Genomic DNA, 14,724 nt, shown 5'->3' with positions numbered 1-14,724 from the left:
TGGTTATATTGTCTTCTCCTCTCCTCTTTGTAATCTCTCTCTGCCTCCTTCTTATCAGAACACTTGTGATTGAAATTTGGGCCCCTGAGATAATCCTTGATAATCTTCTCATCTCAAGACTCTAATTTAATCACACCTGGAAGTCTTTGCCATATAAGGTAACATTCCTCAGGGACTGTCCGAAAATCCAAGGTCTTCACTCTAGACTCATTCTTTCCTTCTGTTGAATTTTGTTTCAGGGGCCCTACTATCCCAGTTGTTAGTCAGCTCTTGGCAGGACCCCTCAGTCCCAGGCAGGTGTATGTAACTGAACCCCCACTGCAGACACTAGTTGAATTCATTTAGCAGATGCTTCTTTCTGTCACTATGTAGGTTAGCTTAACCAGAATAAAAACTGTAGAACGGGTATCGTGTGGCACCATCTGACAGCCATGTATACATTTCAGTTCTGGCTTAGGTGGGACCATTTTTTTAATGCTAGAATTAATTGAGATACTATAAATGTGCCTAGCCCAGAATCTAGACCATAATAAAAGACTGGTGAATGGTAACATTCACCATTGTAATTTTTTAATGTTCTTTAATCTCGCCAGCAAGTGGGTAGGAATGAACTCATACCAATGTCTGAATCTAGCAATCAGTCGGTCTCCAGGGATGCAAGAATCCCAGTCCTGGATGAATTCCCCTTTCCTTTTGTATTTCTTTGAGTCACAAGGGGTGTCCTACATGTGCTCATGAAAATGAAATTCCTGGCTGGCACTTACAATTGCAGTTGCTAGAGACCTACACCCCTGGAAGACTTTACTTGTATTGCTGGAGCAAAGGTAACACTTTGAACTTGATTTTTAATGTACAGATGTTTACAGAGTTATAATTACAATATATATACAATTTTATATTCTTTTTAAATTTATATATATTGCATTACAAACTCTAAACTTATTGTTAAACATTGTTTAAAATCACTTCATATCTTCATTTTTATTTTTTAGATTTGTTTATTTATTTTAGAGAGAGAGCGAGCAAGGGGGGAGGGGGCAGAGGGAGAGAGAATCCTGAAACAGATTCCCTGCCCAGTGTGGAGCCTGATGTGGGGCTCCATCCCAGGACCCTGAGATCATGACCTGAGCCAAAATCAAGAGTTGCTGCCCAACCAACTGAGCCACCCAGGCACCCCTAAAATTACTTTAAGTTGACAGAATATAATTTCTTTCACAATTCTCATTGCTGAACATTTTTATATAAGGTAATAATCCCTAATAACTTTGCATATAAATTTGTAATTATGTAGGTGATAGTTCCTGGAACGGATTTCTAGAAATGAAATTACTTGATCAAAATGTACTGATTATCTTCCTTTGAATCCAAATTAAATTTCTGTGCTATCTGGGTATGCTGGCAACTATTACTAGTTATGTTTTAGTTATCTCTTGTTGTATAATAAATTACCCTAAAATATAGCAGCTTAAACTATGAATACTTATATCTCATAGTTTCTAAGAGTCAAAGAGCTGGTGGTTTTGGTTCTGAGTTTCTCATGAGGTTTCGGTCAAGATCTCAGTTGGAGCCACAGTCATCTCAGTGTTTGATAAGAGCTAGAGAATCCAGCTCCAAGATGGTTCACCCCATGGCTATTGGCAGGCCTCAGTTCCTTGTGGCTATTGGACCAAGGGCCTCAGGTCTTTGCTGACTATTGACCAAAGGCCTCCCTCAGTTCCTTGCCATATGGGTCTCTCCATGGAGCAGCTCACAGCATGGCTGCTGGCTTCCCCAGAGCAAGTGATTCAAGAGAGAGTGAGAAACAGAGCAACCAAGATGGAAACCACAGTGGTGAAATTGCACACTGTCACTTTTGTTCCATTCTATGTTAAAAGTGAGTCACTAAGTCCAGCCCACACTCAAGGGGAGGGAAATTGGGTTCTACTTTTAGGGGGGTGGCACATCAAAGAATTTATAGCCGTAATTCTAAAATCATTGTAATCTAGGAGTTGGGCCTTTCTTCCTCCCTCCCTCCTCCCCATTCTTTCTTTCCTTCCTCCCTCTATCCCTCCTCCTTTCTTCAAAGATCTTCAAGGATCTTCAAAGATCCTCTTTTTGACTTGCTGAAGAAAGGAGGAGGAAGTCCACCCTGACCTCAGATTCCTGAGAAGGATCCCCAGAAGACTAGATTAATAACTTCCAAAGAGGCAATAAATTGGTAGAATTCTCTTAATCCCATGGTGGAACAAAGATGGTCCCCAAGTCATAGGTATTCCCAGATGGTGTGATGACAGTGCCTGAAGGGGTGAAATTTCAACCACAGCTAGACCTTCTTCCTGGCACATAACTCAAGATGCACACCCCTCGAGCAGAGATAATAAACAGAGTGAAAGAATCCTGAATAAGAGGGCTTCCACAGAAAACAAAATTGTTAATGGTTTGGTGTTTGTGGCCTTATAATTATTAAGATTTGAATTGATATTTGATACCTGGGATGAACATACCCATTTTTGAATTTATATCAAAATAAATGATTTAAAAAAAAAACAACCATGGATTTGTTAATGGCTAGGGAAATTACTCCAGAAAGCAGTGTGGAAAGGAACTGCAGAAAATAAACTTGAAAACTCATGTGGAGCAAGTGAGAGAAAGGTTAATCTTCAAATTATTAACTCAGATTATTTGTAAGACTTGAAGGACTCACTGGACGCTTATCTGCCTCTCCCGGCCAAATTCTAACTGATAGTGATTTAGGAGGAAAAAGAAAGGGAGGTTCCTCAGAATACTGAGCTCAGAGCCAAGAGGGCCTTTAGCTACTTCAGTCTCAGAACTCTGTGGGAAGAGTTGATAGGGTGTGGCCTGGAGGTGGTGCAGCTGCTTGTGGTATTAAAAACATCTGATAAAGACCTATTCATAATTAGAGACCCCCTGGGAAGAATACCAGGTCTTTACAGGCACACACAACCATTGTTCTGTGACTGACATAGAATCGAAGGTGGGGGGAAGCAGGTCAACTGTAACTGACAGGGGTAACATCCTCTGTTACAGAGCATTTCAGGGTGGGTCAGGAAGCAACCAGGATTTAGTGTTCCATAAAGCTGGAACTGGCCCTTCAAAGACCAGATTTAAGTCCAACAAAAGAAGAGAAGTTTCTGTCTAGCACTGGAAGTAGAATCTTCCAGAACAGTACTCTGCAATGTGGTGAATTAAAAATGCCCACCACTTTGATGTTAGTGGAACGTGGCCTTTTTTTTACAGGGATGTATTCATAATTAAATTCATGATCATACTTAACATTTATTGAGAACTTGTGCGTCATGAAGACTGCTGAGTCTTTGCATGCATTATTTCATCTCATCCTTATAATGACCCTTGACCACTTAACATCACCTCTGATTGAAGATAATAAAACTGAGCCTTACTTAGCTCTCTGAGTAACTTTAACTCCTCTTCCAAGTCCCACAGCTGGCGAGTGGACAAGGGGAGATTTGAATGCAGAATCTCAAACCCTCCAAGCTGGATTCAAACCCCTATGATATGAGAACCAGTCTGGAAAGAGATATATATCTCAATCATATATGTATATATATATGATTGAGTCGTAAACTCTGATTTAGTAGTTAAAGTCTGACTTGCTGGGGAAAAGAAAGAACAGAGAGGACACCCGGACTCAAAATAGATAGGATCTAGCAACAAATGTTTCTGCAACACGGTCACTTCTTTTATATAGAGGAGTTCTTGGGCAAAAGAACCAGCCTATAGGACCAGTCCCATTCCTGCAGTAGTCCATGATGGGGAAAAGGAGGCTACGGACAAAGCTGAGTAATCTACAGAGGATGTCACAAAGTTGCCCAGTGTCCTGGTCATGTGCACCGCTTCTGTTCTGCATGGGCATGGGACTGACCAGCACATTTCTTTCAAGGATGTAGGAGTCTCTGACCCTGGAAGGAAGCCAGAAATAGCAGAACGCCCCAGTTAACACATTGCCTATTTCTCCAACTACCAGATTGTGATGTGTGGGCAGGGTGCAGAAGATATTTGCATGGGATTGAAAGATCCTCCAGAGAACACCTTGTCATGTTTTGTGCTCAGTGGTCTATATGTTCAGATCTTCCTTTTACCACTTATTAGATTGACCTTAAGAAATTACTTACCTTCTATGCGTCTAAATTTTCTCATCTGTCTCATAGGTTTGATAATAATAATGACCACATCATAAGATTATTTTGAGGACTAAATCATAATGTATAAAAAGCATTTAGCACGGTGGATAGCACATAGTAAAGGGCCAATAATTGGAGTTATTGAAATATTTATGTATTAGAGAAAAAAATTTATGAACTGGCACAGTGTTTCATATTTTATATGAAGATTACTGATACTTTTTTTTAAATGCACAATGCCTCAAGAGGCTCGTTGAGTAGAAAAGATGAAAGCTTGAGTAGAACAGGTGAATAGCATGGGCTGGCTGAGCTAGAGTTAGGGCATATTTAAGATGCGTGTTGTGCTGTCTGTGTTGTGCTGTAAATGCCTTCTGTGCCTTCTGAATATAAACTTGCCAAAGCCAAGTCCTAATCCCCAAAACTATGACTATGATACATGAGGAAAAGGGGCTTTGCAGGTACAATTAATTTAAGGATTTTGGATGGGGGATTAGCCTGGATTATCCAGATGGGGCCAGTTAATCACAAGCGTTCTAAGGAGAGGGAGGCGGGTGGAATGAAAGAATGAAGGTCTGCAGATGCCTTGATTTTAACCCAATAAGACTGATTTTAGACTTTTGATGACTAGAAATGTCAGATATAAATTTGAGTTATTTTAAGCCATTAAATTTGAAGTCATTTTGTTATAGTGGCAATAGGAAACTAACACAGCAGGTAAATTTTGAGTATTTGGGCAAATGTGGGAAAGTGGAAAAGACAGTGTGGTGTCTGTCCTTTGCCAGGCCCTGTGGGATAGCACCTGGATCCTATAAAAGGAGCTATCAAAGGAAGGTGAAATTCCTGTCGTCATGAAGAAGAGTGTGAAGAATGAGGAAAGAAACAGCAATGCTTGAGGCTCTGGGTGAGAAAGTATGACACAGAGCAGGGGAAGTAGAGGGCTAGCACTGCTTCTAGGTTAAGAGCTTCCTACCAAATCTGTTAGTGGCTGTTCTGGGTACAGCAGAGAAAACCTACAAAGTCCATGATGGGGGGTTTGTTGGGGGTGAGGATGGTGCCAGGAGAACCAGCCGTGTCACTGATGGGATAGGACTTGTTTGGAGAAATACAGAACATTTCTGAAGACTCCTGGAAAGACTTGAGGGACACTAATGGAAGGATGAGTTCATGCATGAGCAGGGAAAGGCAGACAGTTTGAACTATCATTTCTGTTACTTGATCTATAGGGAGAAACTTGGATAACAGAAGGGTCTTCACAGTGGTTTTAAGAATCCTGATACATATAGTCAAATTGTTTTCCAGAATTTATTTATACTGCTCCCAGGGGTGAATGTGAAGCCCTCGCTGCAGACTTTTTAAAGGTGAAATGTACTAGTGTACTAGCTAGGATGGCCCCTAGGTTTCTCATCCCTCGAACACAACTAGGTATCTATCGCATCATCGTAAATACCCCAGAAGTCAACCTGAAGACCGACAGAACAAACTCCACAACTAAAGGGAGAGAAGAAACCACACTGAAGGCAAACAGCCAAGGGGCACATGGAGTGGAAACAGCAATTTGAGGAACACCCAGGACACAGAGTGGGGAGATTATTCACTCTTCTTGGAGCCTGTCCCTGAGAAGCAGAGTTCATGGAGACACCTCCCTGGGACAAAGGAGCCAGTGGGCACCATTTCCCTCCCTTGCCCCTCAGCATACACACACAACCACCTGCAGGAAGGCAGCTCAGCCAAGACACTGGCTGCCTAACTTGCTTATACCAAGTCCCACACCTCTGTGCTCTGGCGGGATTGCCCTTCTCAGTCAAGCTTGCTTCCGTCCCAGGGCAGTGAGCCTCTCCCTCAGAAGATCAGGGGCAGGCCCCTGCCTTCCTAAAGCTTGGAGTTTTAAAGGTCAGCAGGCTTGGGTGGTATAGAACCTGGAGGGCACTGCGCTGCTCCTAGAGAGAAGGCAGGCAAACAACCTGGAGGCCGACAGTGTGGAAACAGCCATCTGAAAAATGCCTGGGACACAGAGTGGGGAGATTATTTGCTCTTCTCAGAGTGCTTCCCAGAGAGGCAGTGTGTGTGGAGACCCCTCTCTGGGGAAAAAGGAACTGGCTGGTGCCACTTCCCTCCTCCGCCCCTCAGCATACGCACAGAGCTATCTGCAGTAAGCAGCACAACACTGACACTAGCTGTCTAACCTGCTTACACCAAGCCCCACACCTCTGCCCTCTGGTGGGACTTCCCTTCTCAGTCAGGCTGGCCTCAGTCCCAACCCAGCAGACCCTTCCCCAGAAGACCAGCAAAAATCCCTGCCCAACCATGTTTCCTGACCAGAGAGTTCTGTAGGACTTCAGTTCTAGTGGAGTCGGTGTCAGGTCTCAATTAACAAGCAGACCAGAGCACACCTAGTTAAAACCACATTCTGGCCAAGGACCAAACATTGTCCACTGCAGACAAGGACAACCTCTGCAGATGACTGGCCTGAAGGACAGAGCAGCCAAAACACAGCAACAGAACTCACACAGCACACACCAGAGACACTGCCTGAAGTGCCAGGCCCTGGGCACTATATGACCTCTTCCTCATAAAGCCATTACTCTCAGGAGCGGGAAACATAATAGGCTTTTCTAATACACAGAAGAAGACAAACTTAACAAAATGCTAATATGGAGGAATTAATCCCAAATGAAAGAATAAGATAAGGCCATGGCTAGAGATTTAAGCTGAACAGATGTAAGTAACATGCCTGATGGAGAATTTAAAGCAATGATCATAAGGATACTCAGTGGGCTGAGAAAAGGATGGAAGACTTCAGGCAAACCCTTACTGCAGAGATGAAGAGTTAAAACACAATCCCTAGTCAGAAATGGAAAGTACAGTAACTGAGATTTGAAACAGATTTCCTGCAATGAACACAAGGATGGAAGAAATAGAGGAATGAGTAAGTGATAAAGGAGATAAAAAATGGAAAATAATGGTGCTGAACCAAAGAGAAAAAGAAGAATTATGGAGCACAAGAATGCACTTAGGGAATTCAGTGACTCCATCAAACATAATAACATGTGTATTATAGGAGTCCCAGAAGAGGAAGAGAGAAAAAAGGGGGCAGAAAATATATTGAGGAAATAATAGCTAAAAACTTCCCTAATCTGGGGAAAGAAACAGACATCCAGATCCAGGAGGCACAGAGAACTCCCATCAAAATCAACAAAAGCAGGCCAACACCAAGACACATGGTAGTAAAATTTACAAAGTACAGAGATAAGGAGAAAATCCTAAAAACAGCAAGGGAAAAGAAATCCCTAATTTACAAGGGAAGACCCATAAGGTTAGCTGCAGATCTCTCCACAGAAACTTGGCAAGCCAGAAGGGAGTGACATGATATATTCAAGTGCTAAATGGGAAAAATCTGCAGCCAACAATATTCTATCCAGCAAGGCTATTTTTCAGGATAGGGGGTTATAAAGTTTCTCAGACAAACAAAAACTAAAGGAGTTTGTGACCACTAGTTCAGCCCTGCAAGAAATATTAAAGGGGACTCACTGAGTGGAAAGGAAAGACCAAAAGTGACAAAGACAGCAAAGGAACACAGAAAATCTCCAGAAACAATGACAAACAAGTAATAGAATGATAATAAATACATATCTATCAATAGTTACTTGGAATGTAAATGGACTAAATGTTCCAATCAAAAAACATAGTGTGTCAGAATGGATTAAAAAAAAAAACCCAAGGCCCATCTATATGTTGCCTACAAGAGACTTATTTTATTCATTTATTTTAAAGATTTTGTTTATTTATTTTTGAGAGAGAGTGCGAGAGGGAGAGAGCACACAAGTGGAGGGAGGGGCTGAAGGAGAAGAAGGGAAGCAGATTCCCTGCAGATTGCAGAGCCCAACACAGGGCTCGATCTCACCACCCTGAGATCACGACCTGAGTGGAAATCAAGAGTCAGATACTCAACAGACTGAACCACCCGTATGCCCCAAGAGACTCATTTTAGACCTAAAGACACCTGCAGATAGAAATTGAGGAGATGGAGAAATATTTATCATGTGAATGAACATCAAAAGAAAGCTGGAGTAGCAATACTTCTATCAGACAAACTAGACTTTAAACCAAAGACTGTAACAAGAGACAAAAAAGGGCCGAATATAATAATAAAAGGGGCAGTCCAACAAGAAGATCTAACAATTGTTAATATTTATACACCCAACATGGAAGTACCCAAATACATAAAACAACTAATTACAAACATAAAGGAACTAATCAATAATAATACAGTAATAGTAGGGGACTTTAACACCCCACTTACATCAATGGTTAAATCACCTAAGCAGAAAATCAATAAGGAAACAATGGCTCTGAGGCACACACTGGACCAGAGGGACTTAACAGATATATTCAGAACATTTCATTCTAAGGCAGCAGAATATACATTCTTTTCAGGTGCACATGAGACATTCTCCAGAAGAGATCACATATTAGGCCACAAAACAGGCCTCAACAAATTCAAGAATATTAAAGTCACACCATGAATCTTTTCTGACCAAAATGCTATGAAACTAGAAGTCAACCACAAGAAAAAATCTGGAAAGAACACAAATACATGGAGGTTAAATCACATGCTACTAAACAATGAGTGCATCAACAAGGAAATCAAAGAAGAAATTTAAAAAAAATATGGAAACAAATGAAAATGAAAACAAAACAATCCAAGACCTTTGGGATACACTAAATGTGGTCCTAAGAGGGAAGTATATAGCAATACAGGCCTACTTAACGAAGAAAGAAAAATCTCGGGGCGCCTGGTGGCTCAGTCTTTAAGCGTCTGCCTTCGGCTCAGGTCATGATCCTGGGGTCCTGGGATCGAGCCCCGCATCAGGCTCCCTGCTCCGCGGGAAGCCTGCTTCTCCCTCCTCCACTCCCCCTGCTTGTGTTCCCTCTCTTGTTGTCTCTCTCTCTCTGTCAAATAAATAAATAAAATCTTTAAAAAAAAAGAAGGAAAGAAAAATCTCAAATAAGAACCTAGCCTTACACCTAAAGGAGCTAGAAAAAGAACCACAAATGAAGCCTACAGCCAGCAGAAGAAGGGAAATAATAAAGATTAGAGCAGAAATAAATGATACAGAAACTTAAAAATACAATAGAACAGATCAATGAAACCAGGAGCTCGTTCTTTGAAAAAATTAATGAAATTGATAAACCACTAGCCACGCGTATCAAAAGGAAAAGAGAAAGGACCCAAATGAATAAAATCACAAATGAATGAGGAGACGTAACAACTGACATGCAAACAATATTGGGAGAATACTGTGAAAAACTATATGCCAACAAATTGGAAAACCTGGAAGAAATGGATAAATTCCTAGAGACATATGAGCTACAAAAACTGAAATAGGAAAAAATAGAAAATTTGAACAAACTGATAACCAGCAAAGAAATTTAATCAGTGGTAAATAATCTCCCAGTGAACAGAAGTCCAGGACCAGATGGCTTCACAAGTGAAGTCTACCAAACATTTAAGGAAGAGTTATTACCTATTCTTCTCAAACTATTCTAAAAAATTCATTCTATGAGGCCAGCGTTACCCTGATATGAAAACCAGATAAAGACTCCACTAAAAAAGAGAATGGCAGGCCAATATTCCTGATGAACATGGATGCAAAAATTCCCTATAAAATACTAGCAAATCAAATCCAACAGTACATGAAAAGAATCATTCACCACGAACAAGTGGGATTTATTCTCGGGTTACAAGGGTGGTTCAATATTCACAAATCAATTAATGTGACACATCACATTAATAAAAGAAACGATAAGAACCATATGATCATTTCAATAGATGCAGAAAAAGCATTTGACAAAATACAACATCCATTCATGATAAAAACCCTCAACAAAGTAGGTTTAGAGGGAATGTACTTCAATATAACAGAGGCCATTTTCGAAAGACCCACAGCTAATATCATCCTCAATGGGGAAAAACTGAGAGCTTTTCCTCTATGGTCAGGATCAAGACAGGGATGCCCATTCTCACCACGTTTATTCAACATAGTACTGGAGGTCCTAGCCTCAGCAATCAGACAACAAAAAGAAATAAAAGGCATCCAAATTGGCAAGGAAGAAGTCAAACTTTCACTATTTGCAGATGACATGATATTCTATATAGAAAACCCAAAAGACTCCACAAAAACTGCTAGAACCGATACATGAATTTAGTAAAGTTGCAGGATACAAAACCAATGTACAGAAACCTGTTGCATTTCTATACACCAATAATGAAGCGGCAGAGAGAGAAATTAGGGAATCAATGCTGTTTACAATTGCACCAAAAATAATAGGATACCTAGGAATAAACCTAACCAAAGATATGAAAGACCTGTGCTCTGAAAACTATAACACACTGATGAAAGAAATTGAAGATGACATAAAGAAATGGAAAGACATTCTATGCTCATAGATTGGAAGAACAAATATTATTAAAATGTCTATATACTATACTTAAAGCAATCTACACATTTAACGCAATCCATATCAAAGTAACACCAGCATTTTTCACAGAACTAGAACAAACAATCCTAAAATTTGTATGGAACCACAGAAGACCCTGAATAGCCAAAGCAATCTTGAAAAAGAAAAGCAAAGCTGGAGGCATCACAATTCCAGACTTCAAGTTATACTACAAAGCTGTAGTAATCAAAACAGTATGGTACGGGCACAAAGCTCAGTAGGACAGAATAGAAAACCCAGAAATGAACCCACAATTATATGACCAATTAATCTTCAACAAAGCGGGAAAGAATATCCAATGGGAAAAAGAGTCTCTTCTAGCAAATAGTATTGGGAAAACTGGACAACAACATGCAGAAGAATGAAAGTGAACCATTCTCTTCCACCATGCACAAAAATAAACTCAAAATAGATTAAAGACCTAGATGTGAGACCTGAAATCATAAAAGTCCTTGAAGAAAGCACAGGCAGTAATTTCTCTGACACCAGCCGTAGCAACTTTTTTTCTAGATAGGTCTTCTGAGGCAAGGGAAACAAAAGCAAAAATAAGCTATTGGGACTGCATCAAAATAAAAAAACTTCCACATAACAAAGGAAACAATCAACAGAACTAAAAGGCAACCTACAGAATGGGAGAAGGTATTTGCAAATGACATACCCGATAAAGGGTAAGTATCTAAAATATATAAAGAACTTACAAAACTCAACACCCCAAAAATGAATAATCCAGTTAAAAAATGGGCAGAAGGCATGAATAGATATTTTTCCAAAGAAGACATCCAGATGGCCAACAGACACAACAAGATGCTCAACATCACTTATCATTAGGGAAATGCAAATCAAAACTATAGTGAGATATTACCTCACACCTGCCAGAATGGTTAAAATCAACAACCCAAGAAACAATGTGTGTTGGTGAGGATGGGAAGAAAGGGAAACCCTCTTGCTCTCTTGGTGGGAATGCAAACCGGTGCAGCCACTCTGGAAAACAATATGGAGGTTCCTCAAAAAATTAAAAATAGGACTACCCTATGACCCAGCAATTGCATTACTAGGTATTTACCCAAAGAATACAAATATACTAATTCAAAGGAATACATGCACCCTGATGTTTATAGCAGCATTATCTGTAGTAGCCAAATGATGGAAACAGCCCAAGTGTCCACCTGGGTGCTTGTAGGCTCTATTTTTGTTTGTTTGTTTTATGTGGTTATATTAATCTAGGAGCTCCTTTTTTCACTATCCCTGTTACTTACAAGTGTTCTGTCCCCTGCACCATGAAGTGCGCCTTCTTATCCGTGAAATCAAATGGTTCTATGTTACCTAGTTGTCTTGAGATGCAGATGAGACCGGAGGATGGCATTGAAGTTCTCCTTTTTCAAAGATTTAATTTCTTTCTCCTTTTGATAAAGATGGGAGGACAGAATATACAGATTATAGAAGGACTTGCCTCTTTCACTTTTATGGTTTTGGCCATAATATATTCATATAGTCATCCATCTCTTTGCCAACAAACATTTATTGAGGGCCTATTCTGAGTAAAATAAATTTCCTGAGCATTGCAGTGGGTTATATAAATTAAACACACACACACATACCTTCAGCTGTAAGGAAACTTAACGTTTCATGGAGGAGAACCTATATGTAAATTATTAAATATGACATATGGAGAATAAAATGTATAATGTAAACTGTCCTCAATCTTCATGCATTTTGATGCATTTACTTTTCACACATGATGTATTGGCACTTCCTTTCAATAGCACTTATATTATACTAAGAAAATGTGTTTGAGTTTCTAACAACTGACAAAAAATGAAATCTTGAAACATAGCCATTTTAACTCCGTATTCATGTCTTCAAACATAAAGAGAAATGACAAGTATCCATAAAATTGATCTGAAATGCATTAGAAAGTCCAGGAAATGGGGAAAATGGAAAATTTTACAGTGTATTTTTTTAAAAAAGTAATCTCTATACCCAACATGGGGCTTGAACTTACAACCCCAAGATCAGGAGTTTTATGCTCTATGGACAGAGCTAGCCAGGGGCCCTTTACAGTGTCCTCTCAATGACCTCTTGTCAGTAGAGGAGCAAAACACCAGCTAAACTTGAAGTCTTTGAAAGCAGAAAGGATGAGACTGGGGAATTGGGGAGATGCTGTTCAAGGGCACAAACTTGCAACCAGAATATGAATAAGTTCTGGAGATATAATGCACAGCTTAGTGATTATAGTCAACAATACTGTATTATATCCTTAAATTTTTTTTTTTTTAAAGATTTTATTTTATTTATTTGACAGAGAGAGAGAGAGAGACAGCTAGAGAGGGAACACAAGCAGGCGTAGTGGGAGAGGGAGAAGCAGGCTCCTGGCCGAGCAGGGAGCCCGATGCGGGGCTCGATCCCAGGACTCTGGGATCATGACCTGAGCCGAAGGCAGACGCTTAACGACTGAGCCACCCAGGCGCCCCATATATCCTTAAATTTTTAAGAAACGAGATCTTAAATATTCTCAGCACAAAAAAGAAATTATGATTATGTAACATGTTAGAGGCATTAGCTTGATCCTCCTTGCTTTTGAAAGCTCTTTCACCTATCTTATGGTTTGGAGTTTTAATTGTCTTCTAGTTTTGCCAAAAACAACTTCAGTGTTTTTGTTTCTCTTTTTCCTCATTGGCTTTGGAGGATTTCCAGAAAGGGAAGGCAGAAGTGCCAATTTCATGCCATTATTTTGAAACAAGATATTTCTATCTTAAATTTAGACGTTCCTTTCCTTGCCCCCCACCCCCTTTACATTTTTCCTCTTTGTAGTTTATCTGTGCTCACAGTTTCATCTGAATGAGTTACTATCAAATTGTCATCTTTATCTCTGGCTTCTCTTCTTTTGATTATTCTCTCCTCTGCCTATTGTCAACTTCACATGGATATTCCTAAGAAACCCCTAATTACTGTCCTTTATACTTTTATGTTCCTGATCTTGGTCAATGGCATCACAGTTCTCTCGTGTCATCTAGCTGAAAATCCTGAAATTATAGTTGTGCCTCTTTTTGACCATTCTATATTCAAAATGTCTCCTACCTCATTGTTTCCTTTTTGTTTCCACTCTTATCACGCTAGTCTGGACCCCACACCTGGTTACTGCAGACTATTCTTGGACGTCTTATCTAATGCCAATTCAACTACTCACTGGGCCAGAGTTAAATTCCTTAAGTACATCTCATGTTTCTCTTTCCTCAAAACCTCCATGGCTCACCGACACACATAATAATCTCTTTGACCTTCCATAAATTGACATCCGGACCCTCTACCAACATAAAATTATTTGCTTCCTAAAAATACTCTTCATTCCTTTATTACATAACATTGTTTATCATTTGTCCTTTACCTGGTAGGTCTATTTCTTCAACCTCATTTGCTGATGTCTTGGCTGGCTTTCAAGGTCCTTAATGAGGCCCTTTCAAAATATCCATTTTCAGTTAATCGCTCCTTTCTCTACACTCTTAAGATTCTTCTTGTTTTTTAATTTATTCTTTGCATGTATCGGTGCATGTCATGCATGTGTTTGCCTTCCCCATTATTCTGTCAGTTCCCAAAACACAGGAACTGTGCCTTTTTCAGCTTATATTATCCACATCACATAATATAATTCTTGCATAATGATTGCATTCCTTGATTTGAATTTAAATAAGTTATGCTAATAGATGTTTGTAGTATATCCTAATGAATACACATATATAATTTATTTTATATATTATATATAATATGCTATAAATTATATATTATATTAACAATATATAATATAGTATATGTGATATACTATATTAATAATATATGTAATATAGCATATTATATATAATAGTATATATTATAGATATATATTTTTTCCTTTCTTCTTGGATTCTACTTTATTTGGTAAAACTCAGAAACCAATTCACTTCTGTTACCTTCTCTCTCTGAAGAAGGCAGCTGACCAGGGACAAAAAGGCTGTTCTTTGGGGATCATCCACCATTTCCAGGTTTTATACTCAGGCAATCCATGGCCTAGTGGTCAGGCCTCCAAACCCAAAGCTCTCAGAAGAAATAG

The sequence above is a fragment of the Halichoerus grypus genome, chromosome 6 (genome assembly GCF_964656455.1).
Source record: "Halichoerus grypus chromosome 6, mHalGry1.hap1.1, whole genome shotgun sequence".
Taxonomy (NCBI): Eukaryota; Metazoa; Chordata; class Mammalia; order Carnivora; family Phocidae; genus Halichoerus; species Halichoerus grypus.
This window is presented reverse-complemented; position numbering follows the sequence as displayed.